The 16,773-nt window shown below is 46.2% G+C and overlaps 1 long non-coding RNA gene across 1 annotated transcript in view; it reads right to left on the bottom strand.

Annotated features, from left to right (window-relative positions):
* Positions 1 to 16,773, bottom strand: part of LOC131092309 (uncharacterized) — a 54,261-nt gene that overhangs the window by 29,995 nt on the left and 7,493 nt on the right. The window contains exon 2 of the long non-coding RNA XR_009115485.1: positions 3,372 to 3,452. This is a non-coding gene — a long non-coding RNA (uncharacterized LOC131092309). The remainder of the gene's footprint in view (positions 1 to 3,371; positions 3,453 to 16,773) is intronic.

The following is a 16,773-nucleotide window of genomic DNA, read 5'->3' as shown; positions in this document are numbered from 1 at the left end:
ACACTGGGAAAATTAGCGAAACTATCAATGAAATGAAGAGGTCACCCACAGGACAGGAGAGCACAGGTGAGAGGTGGGGGAAGACCAGCCAGCTGCAGCTACAGCTGAGCTGACAACACCCAAGAGACACATGTGCAGGTCCAAATCACAGCACAGAAATAAACTCTGTTAAAAGTTCATTTAGGATGTGGTGCAAATGCAGGCTGGGTGTAGAATTCGACTGAGGAGGATGAGCAGAGCAACAGCTGAGCACTGCTCCACCCTGCACTCAGCATCTCCAGGCTGGCCAAGGAGAGTCCTAAATCCACACCAGTTTCGAGTTAAGGCATTGCCCCCACCTGAGCAGGCAGCCCTGGAGCTGCAGCAACCCCTTGGATTCGTGCATTGCTGCTGCATCAGAGATGAGGCAAAGCTCGGCCTGGAAGCCGCTCCAGGTGGGTGTAAAGCAGCCAGTCCCATGTGCTGCCTGTTGGGGCAGGAGCTGGGTGGGCTCTGCTCACCCAGTGTTCCCCACACTGCCTCATCAAGGAGGGCTGAAGCTGCAATCACAGACCCGTTCTGGGACCGCCACTGACTCAGCTGGGCTGCTGTGAAAGCTGGGGGAAGCAGGGACCCCACAGGCGCCAACCAGGGCCCCACATCCCCACCAAGAGAGCACAGCCACAGCCCACACTTTTCCGTCTGTGTCCTGGCCTCTGGGCTTTGCTTTTTTCGCCTCTTTGCAAGGTCGTTAGGTTTGACAAAGTTATCTTCTCCAGTTGGACAGAACTGCTTTTTCTCAGGGTTGATCAACCTGTGTCATGCAAACTACCCAGGGTGGAGGTAAACCAAGAAAAGGGGCATTCAGATGGTTCCTTTTATGTTTCACAGATCATTTGCATCCTTATTCTCTGCCTTTAGGGTAACTCTCAGTTGACTGAACACCTGCTTTTAGCTGCCGGGAAGCACACAAGAAACCTCCTTCTCCACCCACCCCCAATTCACACCCCTTCCGAGTACTTAAATGGTGTCACTGAGGCTTACAAAACCCTCCTCACTTCAGGCAGGCTGCTCATTTCATATTGGTCAAGATGGAGATGACAACATTCTCCTGCTTACCATGTCCCAGAATCCCAAAGCATCCCAGCTCAAGGAAATCCTAAACTCAAAGAAAGCAGAGAAAAGCACAGAAAGCTTCCTGGCTTTGCATTTCATGAGCCCTGAATATCCTTGCTGATATCCACAGTGTCAGCCCAGCACAAAAATGCTTCAAAAAAAATGGAGTGACAGAGAAAGAAAGCCAGATGGAGTGAACTTAATTGTGAGAAACCCAGAGAGACGTCCAGCAGCCAAGTAAAAATGAGGCTGTTTCCTCGAATCACTGATACTGCAAAAAGCATCCCCCCTCTTAGACACAGCCCTTGCATCTCCGCTTGAATTGCTCATCCTTAACACCAATTCTCCCAGCTCCAAAGAATCAGCTTATTCCTGCTCTTTGGATGGAGAATCGAGGCACAGGTCAGAGCAAAGAGACCAGTGGGAGAAGCAAGCATCAAATACAAGGGCACCGTGAAACCCTGCAACATCTCCTGGTCCCCAAGGCAGACAGACAGACAGACAGACAGAAGGCAGGAGAGGGATGTGTCAGGCTCAGGCAAAGGGCAGCAGTAACCACACCGTAACCACTCCATCATTTCACTGTGACAGTTTCCCGTGCTATAAAAAGGAGAGATTCCTCTCTCCAGGGTGGCAATGAAAACACTCCAATTATCAGCAATACAGAAAAGCTAACAGTAAATTGCAGAGAAAACATTAAATAAATGAAGAATAACACACACACACACACACATTTCCTTTGCCCAATTACAACTAAACAAGAGTGACATACTAGAGCAAATTATATTTGTTCTTTGACTTAGAGGTGACAATCTTGATAACGGACCATCATCATCAATCTTAATTTCTGAACAGACTGCCCTCAGAGAACAAACATGTTGAGGGCATCAGCAGAAGCATAAACACACCAAAAATCTTCCAGAGTTACCTCTGCTTAGGTACAACACCTTGTACATCTAAATTTCAACCAGTGTCAATATTTATCTTCACTGCAGTAGGGATGAGCCAGCCCAGGCTGAGCACTCTGCAAACACAAGCAGAACACATCTCCACCTCCAAGAACTAGGAGGGGAAGCAGAGGGGGTGGCCTAGCAAAGTCAGACAGATGTCTGTGCAGGATTTCCCCTGGCTGAGAGATGCAGGGATGTGCACAAAAGCTCTGGATGGAGATTCTAATCAATGGAGAGCTGACATGCAGGCCCCAGTTCTTCACAGAACCACTCCTGGGGGATTCTACACCTTAGCCAAGGTACCAGGATGTGGATGCTCCCTCTACAGGTGTCAGGTTCCCATGGGGAGATGGCAAGCATTGTTCCAAACCTTCCTGTGGCTGAAAAGCCACAAGCCACATCACTGAGAAAGCCAAAGAGCAGAGCAGCTCCAGGGCTGGTTCCCAGGAGGTTACAGGGCAGCCCAAGCAGCCTCACTAGGCCTTAGTGCAGCTGGAATAAACTCCTGAGGCTGGAATCTCTTGCTGATTCTCACTGGGGCTGCAACAACCAGTGTGAGATGACCCAGTTGGACTGAAACCTCCTCAGCAATCATACCCTATCCTTCAGGAATGCACATATGCTGCCAGTCAGGGTGTATAACTGCCGAGAGCAGGCTCAGACAAGTGGCTCACAGATTTAAGCTGTGTCCAAACATTGAAGAAAATTTAAGGGCAGCTTAGGAGAGGCCAAGCTTTCATGCAGTGGCTTTGGACACCCCAAGCCACAAGCAAGCACCCTGAACTCTGGCCCTCCTACGCAGGGTACAGACATTACACATGCCTTGCAGACCCTACAACCAAACAAGCTGCCCCGGCTGTGCTGACAATGCAGAGAAACAGGTATTGTAGGGAATGATTCAATCCATTCGGATGCCTATAGCAGGTCAGGGTCAGGCACTTCCTAAAAATACCCATTTCCCGCCAGTGACTGTAAAAGGAGGCTGGGGGTGGAGGGGGCTGGATCAGTAGCAGGTAATTGCAGCAGAGTTCTCTAAACCCAGATGAGTAAAGTAACCTGCTGGGAAGCCCAAATACAGCCCAAAACAAGTCCTGTGTGATGCACAAACCCCAACATATTCCAGAGAGTCTCCAGCCCTTCTGAGACTCCCAAGCACAAGAGCAGTCTACAATCCTCCCATCAGGCCTGGAGAGGCAAACACAGTGAAACCTGTACCAAAAGGAAATCTGGAGGATCAACAGGAGAGTTCTCACACAAAGGGTGCAGGGAAGACCCAGAGGGCTTCTATCTCCAGGCTTATGAATGCTGAAAGACATCACCACTCACCTCATTTGCCAGGAAACCCTGGCAGGATCTGTCCTCCTTTTGACACGCTCCTCCCTTCTCCTTTCTGCAGTCAATCGAGACCTGTATAACATTGCAACAAAAGAAATGTCAGCAAGCTCAATCTTGTCCCCTCCCTCCAACCAAAAACCTTCAATTGCCTTAATTTTTCAACATAAGGCTGCAGTGGAAACCAGTTATATATAAATTATAGTTTATATAAATAGCAGCTTATGTATACATTTAAATATTGATAATATTTATATATCTATTTAATGCATATTACTTATTTAAATATATACATATATACATACATATGTATAAATATATAAATTGGTGAAGGGACATGGCTGAAGCAGCAGCATATTCCTCTGCAGCCAGCAAAGTTCAGGCATCAGTGATGGAGCCCTATAGCCTGTCCCATGCTGGACTCCCACAGTGACCCAGTGGCATGAAAATGCCTGTCAAGGTCCTCCTGAGATGTCCACTGCCAGCTCCAGAGCAATCCCTCAAACACTCCTAAGGAGTAACAGGAGGAAATAGAGACAGGAGTGACAGGGAGCCTGGGTGGCCCAGGGCTGTGAGGAAAAGGAATGGAAGCAGCTCCATGACCCAGAGCATCCCAGTGTCACCATGGAGAGGATGTGGCTTTTCCTCATGGTGACCTCCAGACATTGCTGAGCCCTCTCATTACTGCCCAAGAGTCAAACAGGACGGCCACGTGGACATCAGGCAGCAGCATGTTCAGGTTCCCAGTGCTCTGCTGGGTGGTGGTCCTCACAGACTGTTTTATCCCACCATCCAGGTCCCCATCCTCTCCATCTCAGGCCACAAAGCCCTTGTTGGCACAACCAACAATTCACACAGCCATATATCAAACAGCTTTCTATCACACAGGCAGTGTAAGTGTGAGGCAGAGGAGGGAAGGGGACCTTTATCACCATCAAAATCTCCTCATAGCTCAGCCTACTTAAACCCAGCCACATTTGCACTGCTAAATTTGGGAGAGTATGAGAAGCATTCCCTCCTAATGGGAGGTGGGGGAGGGAGAGGCAGCTTCTGGCCTTCTTTAACTCCTGCCAAGTGCTCTGTAATTCAAAGTCCATGTCAGGGAAGCCACCCCTGGCTGCACAGCCATGGCCTAGACCCAGCAAACCTGGAGATCAGTGCCTTAACCCCTTCCAGTCAGCATCTAAGCCTGCCTATTTGAAGAAAATTATTGAATCAGGCTTTAGGAAACAGCTCCCACGGAAATAGCAGGTATCCAGGAGGTATATGGACGGAATTCTGGACACCTCCACACATCAGCTTCAGACAGTGAGTTTGAAGACCCTGCCCTGAAGGGATGCAGTGCTCAGCCTGGTACCAGCTAGCAGCAATCCTCACCTTCAAACTCATTTAGGAAGCTCTGAATGACTATTTTTGGGTGCAAAACAGATTAACTGCTCAGGAAGGACAGCACCAATACCTGCAGCAAGAAGGGGTCACGATTCCAGAGAAGCATTGCCCTGACCTGAAGCACAGGCACCTACAAAGTTACCATCAGGCTTTGCTTTTGAGATCATAGGAACAATTAAACCTCTCTCTCCTTGTTGCTGGCAGGTACAGGAAGGAAACAAAGGTTACAGTAACCTTTCTGGACCTGTTCTCTATAAACACCATCAGCACCTGCACCTTTCTCCAGATGCCCAGAGAAATCTGCCCCTGGAAACACAATCCATGCAACATCTGGGGGGGGCAAATGTGCTGCTGCCCACACCCAACAAATAAACATGTTAATTAATCCCAGAGGGTGCCAAGTCCAGTGGTGTACATGGTGAGCCAGAAATTTTCCTCAGTATCCACTGAGACATTCGAGGGAGCTTTTGAGGAATCCAGGCATGAGCCTGGGCAAGCGGCCGGAGACATTTCCCAAGCAATTCACACGCATACACACAAAAAAAAAAAAAAAAAAAAAAAAAAAAAAAAAAAAAAAAAAAAAAAAAAAAAAAAAAGAACTAACCTAGGCTTGTTCTCGGCAGAAGTGGGCATCAAACGTTCTGACATCAAGAAGGATGATTAAAGACAGCTGAGGTGCAGGAAAGATTAAAAGAACTAAATATGCCCAACCTGGCTAAGCAATGAGTAAGAGGAGCCGTGATAAAAGACTCCAGGCATCTGAATGAAGGGAGTGGCATGGCATTAAAGGACTGAATAAAATATCTTTCTGAGAAATGGATCCATCAACGATCTCTCAAGAGATAAGGCACAAGCCTCATTTTTTAGGCATTTATAAAACCGGTCACCAGAACTGAGGTTTTTGAGGAGAAATCCACATTGCCCCGAAGGGAACACACACCAAAGCTTTTTATCTTTTCCATGGGGTGCTGCAAACAAGGACCTCGAAGCCACCAGGGAGCACAGGAAACTTGGGATGGGGCAAGCATTTCATACCACCTCAGCCAAGAAGAAGAGATATGTCTTTTCACTGTAAAATCAAAATTTATAAACATGCTTGATTTTTCACTTTTATTTTTATTCAGCAGCCCTAATCCATAATGTCTCAGGGTTAGAAAAAAAAAAAAAAAAACACCAACCTATTAAAAATGAACAGGTCTGGGGATCTAACAAGCACTAGATTTTTTTTTCACCACAATAAAGGTACATGGCATGGTACCAAGGAAGAAAAAGCCTGGATGGACTGAGCTGGGCAGTGGAGCTCCTGGCAACTGCCAGCCCAGCAGCTCTGTAGACACAGCCAGACACAGAACACATATGGGCAAAGTGACAAAATCCTGGCAAGTTTTTCAATACTTGGCTCTGATGAGATCATACCCTTCAGTCAAAGTATCCTCTGACCCTCTGAAACCCAGGGGCCTGGTACACCTTATAAAGATCAGAAATGAGCCCTAAGGCCTTAGTAAACCACCCAGGAGGAGAGATAAACCTGTTATGCTGGCTTTGCCCCAAAAAGCCATGTAATGCACACCTCACTACCAACCCTGTGAAGCCAAACCAGTGGATTCTGTGTCATTTCACATGATGTCCACATGAGCCATATGAGGGTCTTCTGGACATTTCCCCCTAGCACAGAGTGGTGCACCCCAGGGAAGGAGCTTGACCAGACCAGAACTATTTACTGAATGCAGACATATGCATGGTGAGGTTTTTACCAACACCAGCTTATCAGTTCATCTGATGTGCCTGGGGACTGCAATTGGCCCCAGAATGTTCTTTCAGGGGCTTCTGCCCTGATATTGCTGATGCAACTCAGCCACCAGGGGTAGGATGTACAAAGCTCAGTGGTATCCCAGATTTGGGTACTTAAAGACTTCTTCTTCCCCAGCTAGGAAAAGCCAGAAGACATTTGTCAGTAGTGTAATTTTAAATCACTGTTAAATTCACACAATGGCCAAGTATCCTGTCCCAGCTGCCCCTGACCCCCTGACCTAGTGAGCTAAGGCAGGGTAGTTGAATCTAAGAGGAAACTAGATAGGAAAAAACACAAAAGGCGAGTAATTTTCTTCTAATTAATTCCCTAAACCAGTTCAGTGGGGCTCAGGCAAGCACTAGAAATCTTTCCCCTTTTGGCATGAGCAAGATCAGCTGAACTGCAACATGTGACTGCAATCCAAGGCAACCTTTGTTTGCAAGACCAAGACTGGATCTTTTTAATTTTATTTTTTTCCCCCTTTCCCACAGCAACCTCTTAAGTCTGCAACTGCCTTTCTCCATGGGAACAGGAGATCCACCGTTAAGTGACCAGTGAGTTTTACTGCAGAGTTGAAACAGGATGTTCAAAGAGGATTTTATTGTGGATTTTTTAATAAGTAGGACATTTTAGTAGGCAGTGTATCTTCTTGCTTTATGCTTGCTTGTTTCTTTGGGAGGCTAAAGTACAAAACCAGACTGCCAGATTCATTTTATATACTGAAGAAACATGATTTTGTTATACCCAATTGTAAAAAGAGAACATAAAAAGACCCGTTCAAAGTGGAGGAAATTCTGCTTCTTATGTTTGGGATGAAAAAGGAAAATTAAAACATCTAAGATGGATTATTATACCTTCCATCAAACCTTCATCTTCCCACAGAATCAGCTGCTTCCATTACTGCAGCAACACTGATGCTGGAGATTACCTGGCTAGGGGTAATCAGTGATACCTAGGGGTATCACTGTTACAGAATTAAAGGTTTTCAGGCTGTATTTGGACAACTCCCTGCTTTCCTTTTGATGTTAATTTTGGGTATCCCTGCTCAGGCCATGACTGCAGTTTTACTCTGCTCTCATCATGCATTCAGGCTGACAGCCAGACCTGGCAGCTCTCACAGCAGGTTGGCAGGAGGGCACAGCCCCTCTCTGACCCACAGCTCATCCTTCCAGGAATGACTTTGGAGTTTGAAGAAGGGAATGTAAAATTTTGACTTGTGAAATTCCCACTACAGGGAGCGGAGGTTATTTTTCCCCATTCAGAGAGTTAATAAGAAACAACTCTCTCAAAACACAGATTAGTTTCTACTCAGAAGAGTGGGCTGGGGAGATAGTCCATGTGTTAAAAAAAAAGAAATGCAGAGAGCTCCCACAGGAAGAGCCCCAGGAGGAGCTGTGTGCTGGGAAGCAGCCAGTTCTCCATGTCCTTCCCAAGAAATACATTTCTCATCCTGACACATACATTTTGGTACACCCGCTCCCACTCAGCAGAGCCTTTGCCGGCATCCATTTCCCCTGGATATTTTACAAATGCTTATCCAGAGCCTCCCATTCTCACTCTCTCATATGGCAGTAACTGCTATTCTATTTTTGCTCCAGTTTTGAAAAAGTGTGAGAGAGAAATGAGTGTTTTCATGTTTCAGAAAGATGGGAACCTCTGTCTGAGCTGGCAGCAGCTCCTCTGCTGAGGGAGAGGGGACGGATGCACTTGCCCTATGCACAAAGCCCTTGGAGAGGGGATGGAGCAGGATGTAAGGGCCTGGACTGCTGCTGGTAGTCTGGAAAGAGTTACTGCTGGGCTGGGGTGAAGAATGCAAGTGACGCAGCAGTATCCTGCAGGGAGAGAAGGGAAAACGTAAAAAAAAAAAAAGCCTTACAAAACCTCCAGCTCTTTGGCTGAGGTTCAGGATGACTACACTTTTACTGTAAGTGTTTAATAACTCAGACTCACATAACCCTCTCTGCCCACTTGGGGCCACGAGATGCAGCTTAGAAGCTACAAGAAATGCTTCACACACACACACACACACACACACACACACACACACACACACACACACGGCCAATCCCTGTCCAAGGGAGCACAAAAAGCCTTTAACAAATTATGCTGCGTTTCCCATTTAAGCAGAGCTCCATCACTATTTATTTAACAATTTTAAAGTGTTATTTTAGCCTTCCTGGTTTTTGTGTGTTGAGAGATTGTTCTTGGGACAGGAGCCAAAGTTGCTTAGAGCAACCCAGCAGCTGGAGAGGGAAGGAGAGGCAGGATAGAAGAGAGGAGGAGGAAGATGCCAGCGAGGCTTCACTGCGGTCACAGCAGCCCCCAGCCACATTGCTGGAGGGAGGTGAACAGAAAACTGGGAACAATGATGGGGAAAAAGAGCTGGGGTGGAGAGGCGTGTGTGCTCTGTCAGCATTCGGTGGATGTTAAGGTTCTCTGCTTTCAGCACCCTGAGCAAGCGTGTGGGGAGATGAGCAGGTGAAAGCAAAGCTCTGGCAGTCCTGACACACCAGCACCCACCCCAGGAAGGTGCCACACAGCTCCCTGTGGGTACCATCCAGGAGAGGTGCTGATCCTGCCTGAGAGATGCTCTTACAGGAAAACTGACCAGAAGATGGGTGGCCTACCTGGTCACAAATGCTGTTTGGTATCCACCTGCTCAGAATGCCCTGCAGTACCAACAGCCCTGGAACAAATACATCAAGGTAAAAACAACATTAAACATTTCCTGTGGCTGTCAGATAAGTCCTGCTCAGCCCTACATCCTCTTGCCATGACTATACTTCCAGATTGCCTTCCAAGAACACCTCTTTGCATGAAATACAAGGCCTGTGAAGTCACCAAAGCCAAGATTTCATCCTTACACATAATTATATTCACCACTGTCATTAACATAATAGATCTGTTCCTTGAAAGGATATTTCTAGAGAAAGTTAGTTGTTATTAGTTTGTCTTCCTTAAAAATATTTTAAAAATCCTTTGTGCCAATGTCTTTGCAGTCCTTTTAACCTGTCCTCTGAAGTCCAGCAGTTGCTAGACTCTGCACTTCCTCGTTTAGAGCTGATGCTGTTGAGTCACCTGTACAGCACCCTGGGGTTTCAGGAATGCAGTTTGGAGCCTTCAGCATCACCCAAACCACCAAAGATGGGTTTTCTGTGTGTCCAAAGACATATCCCTGAGATGCCACTACAACTCTGCTGGCCCTACTGAAGAGCTCAGCAGCTCCACTCTCAGCAGTCCTGCCACACCAGCCCTGCCATCAGTCAGCTTCATGTGGTGGCCACCCCTTCATCTGGTGATGTTATATGGAACTAACTGTCTGGGGATTTGACTTCTTCCCAGAGTAAGCCCCAGCCTTTCATTCTGAAAAAGGCAATGATTAGTAAACAACTTGTTCTCTTCTTCACTTTCTCTGTATCCATCTTAAGACAAATTACCATGCTTCTTTTATTCTTTAAGGAACCAAGATCAGCACAAGCCAGATTCAGTGACAAAATGTCAAACACGTCACAAGCAAACATAGCAAACTGCCTTTTTTTTCTTCCCTAGGGTATTTTAGCATTAACAAGACTGGAACTGAAGCCTAGATCTTCCTAGCAAGGCTCACGTCTATATCCTCCAAGATCATGGACAAAGATGCTGTGCTTTGAGCTGTACAGAGATGCAGCAAGGCAAGGGAACCCTGCAAACCACAGGGGAAAGCTCTGCAGCCTACAAAAAATCAGCCAAGCATATCCTGTAGGTCTGCCTATCTGTGATCTTCCTCTTCAAGGCACTTCTATATCCTCCAGTGATTTCAAAACCCAGCACATACTGTTTCAGCTTTGATGCTCTGTGTTCTCATTATCAACCAACCAATACCGGAATATCCTTTCTTCTTGCAGTAAACCCCCTTTTTTTCCCTAGGGGTAGAGCTGGTTGGACAGAACAGACCAGGCATTTAGCATTTCATCATAAACCTAAGTATCAGCTTGAATCACCAAGGCTTGCACAGCTCCAGCACATTCCCATCAGCTGCAAACACCAGCCTGGTAACATCCCAGCAGTTGCAGGGATATTTGGTTTAGCACCCACAGCAGAGGAGATCATCAGCTTACATCACAGCAGAGAGTGACCAATTTGTGGTCAACCAAACTACTTCCAAGAGCCAAAAAGCCAAGTGCAAAGCAGTAATGACAGGAATTTGGATTTAGAACATCAGGAGGCGTTGAGACACTCAGCCTCAGCAGGACCGACAGGGGCAGAAGCCATGCCAAAATCTGGATGCAAGGACTGCAGAAATGCTGGGCCAGGAGGGAAGTCAAGCAGCCACCAAGCCCTGAACCCTCTCTTGGCTTGTCTTTGTGCTGCTCTCCAAGGCAACACCGGCACAGCCCTGCCAAGAGCAAGCAGGACTCTGCTGCAGTTCCCAGCAATGAGTATCGCTTGCCCCACCACCCAGGAAGGGCTGCTGTGCTGCTAACAAAGAGGTTTCTAATGCTTTTTGGTTCAGCTCCAGCCTCACTCATTCTCCTTCACCACCACCACCAGGAGCTGGAACCCACACTGAGAAATGCCAGCCTACCCCGCTGATACCAGGCGTGACAGAGACGATGCACGGGAAGATCGTGCCCAGAAAAGGAATTCATGTAATGCAATTTTTGTCTAGTCCTGTCTTCAGACATGGAGAGACATTGTGGGCTCCTCACACCACCTTTCTGGATGTCTCAAATCTGCTGTGTTTCCTTCAAGTCTCAGCTCTAGCAGGTGCTCACAATCTCCAGTTCTTCTCCTTGCCCTCCTTCCTCCTGCATAACATCTGCTGTCTGCATGGCCATACTTTGAAATAAATTTGGAGACACTTCAGCTTTTTTCTATACTGAATGAAATTCCTTGTCCCAGCTCACAGTGTGGACACAAGTTGTGACTACACAATTGACCACACAATGAGCTGCAGCACAGTCAATACCAGGAGAGCAGAGATACTTAGCCCCAAAACTACTGCTGAAGACAGCATACCATCAAACCACAGCCTGACACCTGTGGGCTGTTGGTTTGGGGCTTTTTTCCCCATGTTTAACATATGCAAATCTTCCAGCTATTCCTTGTAAGTAAATTTTCCCAAACAGAAGTTTCATCTTCCCAAGCTGCCTGCTTTCATATTTAAAATAGAGGGGCTGAGACTGGATGCTGTGTTTCAAACAGGGTTTTTATAGGACAAATTATTACCTTTGCCATTTTTGTCTGGGCTATTCAAGATCTACCTGTCTTCTAACAGCATCTGACTGCAATTCACAACAAGCCTGTGATTCACTGCAGCTCACAGATTCCTTTCTGTAGTTAACCTGCTCATTTTGAGAGTTACTGCTCATTTTGGGTACGTGCATCCGTTTTCCAGGAGTGCTGCTTTGCACTTGTCTTTATTGAATTTATTTTTCGTATCTTTAAACTACCCTTGCAGCTCATTAAGGCAACTGTAAGGGAAGATGTTATGATCTGAAGTACCTGCAATGTCCCTGTTTGCATTTCATCTCCTGTATCATCTGCAATCTACCATATGATCTGCTACTGACCCTGCAAATGACTTCCGATCCAACACAGAACTATTTCTTTTAGCTTCTTAAATACCAACTTACAATGATTTCATCTTCAACACATTTCCCAAGTTTGTTTACTGAGCTGTTGGGATTTCCTCAAGAACTACTCTACAGCTTTCTGAACTTAAGTCACTATAATACCAGACCTGGTATGAGACTGCCTAGCAGTTCTGCAGGCTCTCCATCCTTCAGGAGAACTTGGAGGTATCACAGCTAAGGGCTGGCAACTCAAGACAATATGAGTTCTAAAATTTCTTGACATTTTCTTTGAAGTCAGCTCAAGCAAATCATCCATTCTCCATTTAGGATCAGCATCACAGTTTTTCAAGTCTTACCTACCCAGCTCTCTGTTGCTATTTCCTGCGGCTGAGCTAAGATTTCAGGGCTCCAGGCACTTAGAAAGAAAAGCTCATGCCCAACGGGTTAAGAGTTGTTATTTTCATTAACTTTAAATCATAAATATAATTTCCACTTGAAAAGGGAACACTTCATTTAACAGACACAGTGGCTCTGATGAGTAATAAAGGGTTTTGAAGGAAATTAAAAAATGGGAAGCAAGGGGGAAAAGAAAAATAACACTTTCAGAAAGTTTTCTGAAGGAAATGAGTAACCACTTGTTATTAAATGATAAATCACAGTCCTTAGGAAGTGCCATTGTCTGTGGTCTATTTTTAATGAGAAAATACCCATCACTGGCACATGGGCTATATGGGACCTGTCTGTGGACAGTGGGAGTGTGCACTGGGAGGTATCATCTCACTGCTGCTATTCCCATCACTTATCAGCAACAAAAACAGGATTAAAAGAACATGGCTTAGAGGAAAAGAAAAATGTATCCAGGGCAACAAACAAGGGCTACTGTTCTCCGCGGATGGAAGACAGGAGGAAACACTAGAGACCAAGGTGAGGCTGAGTGTAGTCTTAGGCTTTGCTTATTTTCCATGTGTGAGGGATACACATGAAGCCACCAGGAAGCAAATCTGTGCTGACCCAAATGTCTCTATGGGGGCTTAGGTGACCTCCCACATGCACTGGCATCCTCTTTGTCCTCAGGATGGGGACACATTAGGCACACAGCCACAAGAAACCTCTAGGCCTCTTTTCCCCAGGGTTTGCCACTAACACGGAGTTTTGTGGGAAGCAACTGATTCTGCAGCACTACTGAAGCTGAACACTTCAAAGGTGTAATTACCCTGATGTTATGCTGATAAATGAGTCCAAGATTCCAGTGGCAAAGTGACCCCCAGCTGGGAATAGCCACACTGTCAATGGAAGGGAAGCAAAAGACAGCAGAGTTGGCTGAAGGCTCAGGTATAAGCACAGCCTCAAAAGCAAATCAGAGTGGCCCAGACCCAGCCACCAGGCAGCAAGGCTCCCTGCACACCACTGAAGAGATAATTTTTGCCATCTTATGCCAAGCCCAACTCTCCCAAGTCGCAGCCAAGCACTGCCAAGCCCGAGCCATGGGGTTCAGCTGCAGCCCAGGCTCCCCTGCGCTCAACACATTCTGTCCCAACACCACACACCCCCACAGACTTCCCAGGCTGCAACAGAAGCCAGCAGAAACCGGTGGCCAATGTGCTGAAATACCATGCACTATGCCTCATTTTACCATGAGGGTGACCAAGCTTGCTCAGGAAGATTGTGGATTCCCCATCTGTGGAGACATGCAAAAGCCATCTGGACATGGTCCTGGGCAGCTGGCTGTAGCTACCTACCACCTGCACAGGTCCCTGCCAGCCTCAACCATCCTGTGACTTTTTAATTGCAAAGCCAACTGCATAGCAATCCTTTGTTTTCACTGACCCACAAAAAGACTGTAATTATTCAGTTTCTCAACTATTTCTGACATTCTTTCCACAGATGAAGTTTAAACCTTTTTTCCTCTTTTCTTTTTAATAGGAACGTAACCCCCAGCTCACAGAAGATTATAAAACATGTACACACACATCACTCTTCCAAAACAGCATTTAAAAGTGTTTGTTTGATTTTTTCTTTTTCCTGCCACCCATAAACCACCACCCTGCTGGTCTCATTCATTGTGTGGCATTTTGCAACGAAGCGTAAAAATGGTATTAATCATAGCTCTGAAAAAACACAAACTTCTTCTCTGAGGTTTGAAATAACCATTTGGAAGAAAAACTTCCAGGAGCCAGAAGGACTGACAGGGCTGGAGACTGAAGTCCTTGTTTTCAGAGGCCAAGTGTATCCCAATATATCCCTTGGACAGTTGCCCCAAGCCAGAGTTATAATACCTTATTCTTCAGTTCAAGTAGCAAGAAGGAGATTTGGTACAAAATCAGTACAAATACCTAAAGGGAATAGGGAGGAAAATGTGTGGTAAATCTAATGGGAGGACTGAGCTCAAACTACAGCTTTGGGGAAAGTATCTGAAGCCTCAGCTGCCTCTCATCTCCAGGATGTTGCAGCCAGAAGGACCAGATAAGGGTACCCACCTCTCACAGGCAGCACCTGAGCATCACAGACAGTGTGCTGGCACTCGCCCATGGCACAGTGTTGCTTCAGGCACAGGCAGAAGCACAGAGATTGGTAAAGGCTATGCCAAAAAATAAAAATCATTATCATCTTTATGTTTTCTGGCCAAACACCACTGGAGAAAATTACCTTCTACATAAATCAAGTTCTTTGTCCACCTCTGTGAATTCGGTACTTCTCACAGAAGGGGAGCTTCTGTCAAAGACGGTGTCAGAAAAAAACATGAAGCTCTTTTTTAAGATAGATGCTTTAGCAGATATTTGCCAAAGGCTTTGGAATCCCTCTGCTTCACCGCTGAAACATTAATAATTTAAACACCTTCTTTTAAATTAGGAAGGGCACTAAAAGAAACTATTGAAAGGGAAAAACCATCAAGCTTGCCACCACTTCCAACTCAAATACTGACATTTTCTCTCAAACCTCAAAAGTAGTTTCAACAACCTGACAAATGAGAAATTTACATTTTTCTTACCTGTCCTTCCTTCACATTTTCTCCTCTGCCATTAACCTTCCAGGCAAAGCAGTCGGCCACAAGGACAGGGCACTCCAATCATCCTGGTACAAAAAGACCCAGGATGTAATCAGGGGCAGGGGTGGTGCAAACAGTTGTAAAATGTTTCACAGGACATGGCAAAAATTTCGTGTTTACTGTTATATTAGTGGGATGGGATGGGATGGGATGGGATGGGATGGGATGGGATGGGATGGGATGGGATGGGATGGGATGGGATGGGATGGGATGGGATGGGATGGGAAGAGACCTACAACCTTCATCTAGTTCAACTGCAAGTACTTTGTGTTAGAAGAGCAAGACGGGGGAGAGAGAAAACAATCAATTATTTTCTCTTCTTTTTAATCAGTAACCCCAGACTCCTGTGCATGGTGAAGATCCCTGCTTATTCAAAGCCTGTATGCCCCTGCCCGTCTCATCAATGCCTTTTTTATCATCACATTTTGTTCTTTTCTATTCTTTAAAGAGCTTTGCAATTCAAAAAAAAAGTGTATTATCTCCATATTTAAGAGGAAAAAAAAAAGGCTGGCAGAGAAAGGTCTGCCTCACTATCAAGGTTTTGCAAGAGCAGGAACAATGTGGCAGCCCAAGATCCATGGTATCCCCCATCAGGGACCCCACCTCCTTCAGCAGCAGCTGGCCCAGGCACAAACCTCTGTCCTGCTATCAAGGTGGCCAGACAAAAGCACTTGGAGACACATCCCCCCTCTCCCATGCAGATGTATGAACTTCAGATGACCAGTCCAGATTTGAAAAGATGTGTACTGCCAGGGTGCACCATCCATTTACTCCATGCAATGTCTTCTCTTGAACAAAACCTCTTTGATTTGAGTCCCCGGTGCACCCATGTAAGCACTGGAAAAATGCAACCTTATGCCTCTCCAAAGGATGCTTAACACATCCTCTTCCTCGGGGGGGGGGGAAGGAGGATTAGATATTCAAAACCGACATGCCAGGCAATCTGGTGACCAAGTGCCTCCCTCCGATAGCTTTTCCAGACAGTCATGAACTTTAAACCATTTTTTGTCTCCAACTCCCAGCAGCTCCTAAACAGTGTGAGCTAAATATTTATAGAAGAATCACTGTTTGTTTAAGTTTCAATCCATACTCCCTGAAGTCCAATATGCCCAGATCCTGAAATGACAGCTGATTACAGAAGAGCCTGAAAACACCACAGAGGGGACACTGAGACTTACCAGATCTTTCATCTGGACACTTTCTCCACTACTTGTTTTGGGGAGCCTTTCCCAGCTTCTTTCAAAAGAAGAGGAACTGCAGCTCTTGCCAGCCAATATCCATGTTTCATCTGACACTTTGGCACAGCTCTGCTCAATGACACAGAGCCCCAGGTTTTGGGGGGCCCCCACTGGGCTCCAGAGCATATGGATTGCTGCTGGAAATGCAATGGGAGCACCCAACCTGCTGAACCAAGAAGGCACCAAGGCACGGCAAGAACCCTCCAACAGCAGTGCCAGAGCTGGGGCACAGGCAGCATCTGTCACTTCAGCTGAACAAGTTCTACCCCGACTCATCTCTTCTGGACTCAGCAACAGCTTTTCCAATTTACCATGGTGTCCACTCCAGTTGAACAAAACAGTCCTCCCATACCTTATAAAAGAACTAAGGATAGCC

Source organism: Melospiza georgiana, chromosome 1 (assembly GCF_028018845.1).
Source record: "Melospiza georgiana isolate bMelGeo1 chromosome 1, bMelGeo1.pri, whole genome shotgun sequence".
In the NCBI taxonomy this organism is placed as follows: domain Eukaryota; kingdom Metazoa; phylum Chordata; class Aves; order Passeriformes; family Passerellidae; genus Melospiza; species Melospiza georgiana.
The sequence above is the reverse complement of the archived record's forward strand: the minus strand, read 5'-3'. Positions and strand labels throughout refer to the sequence as shown.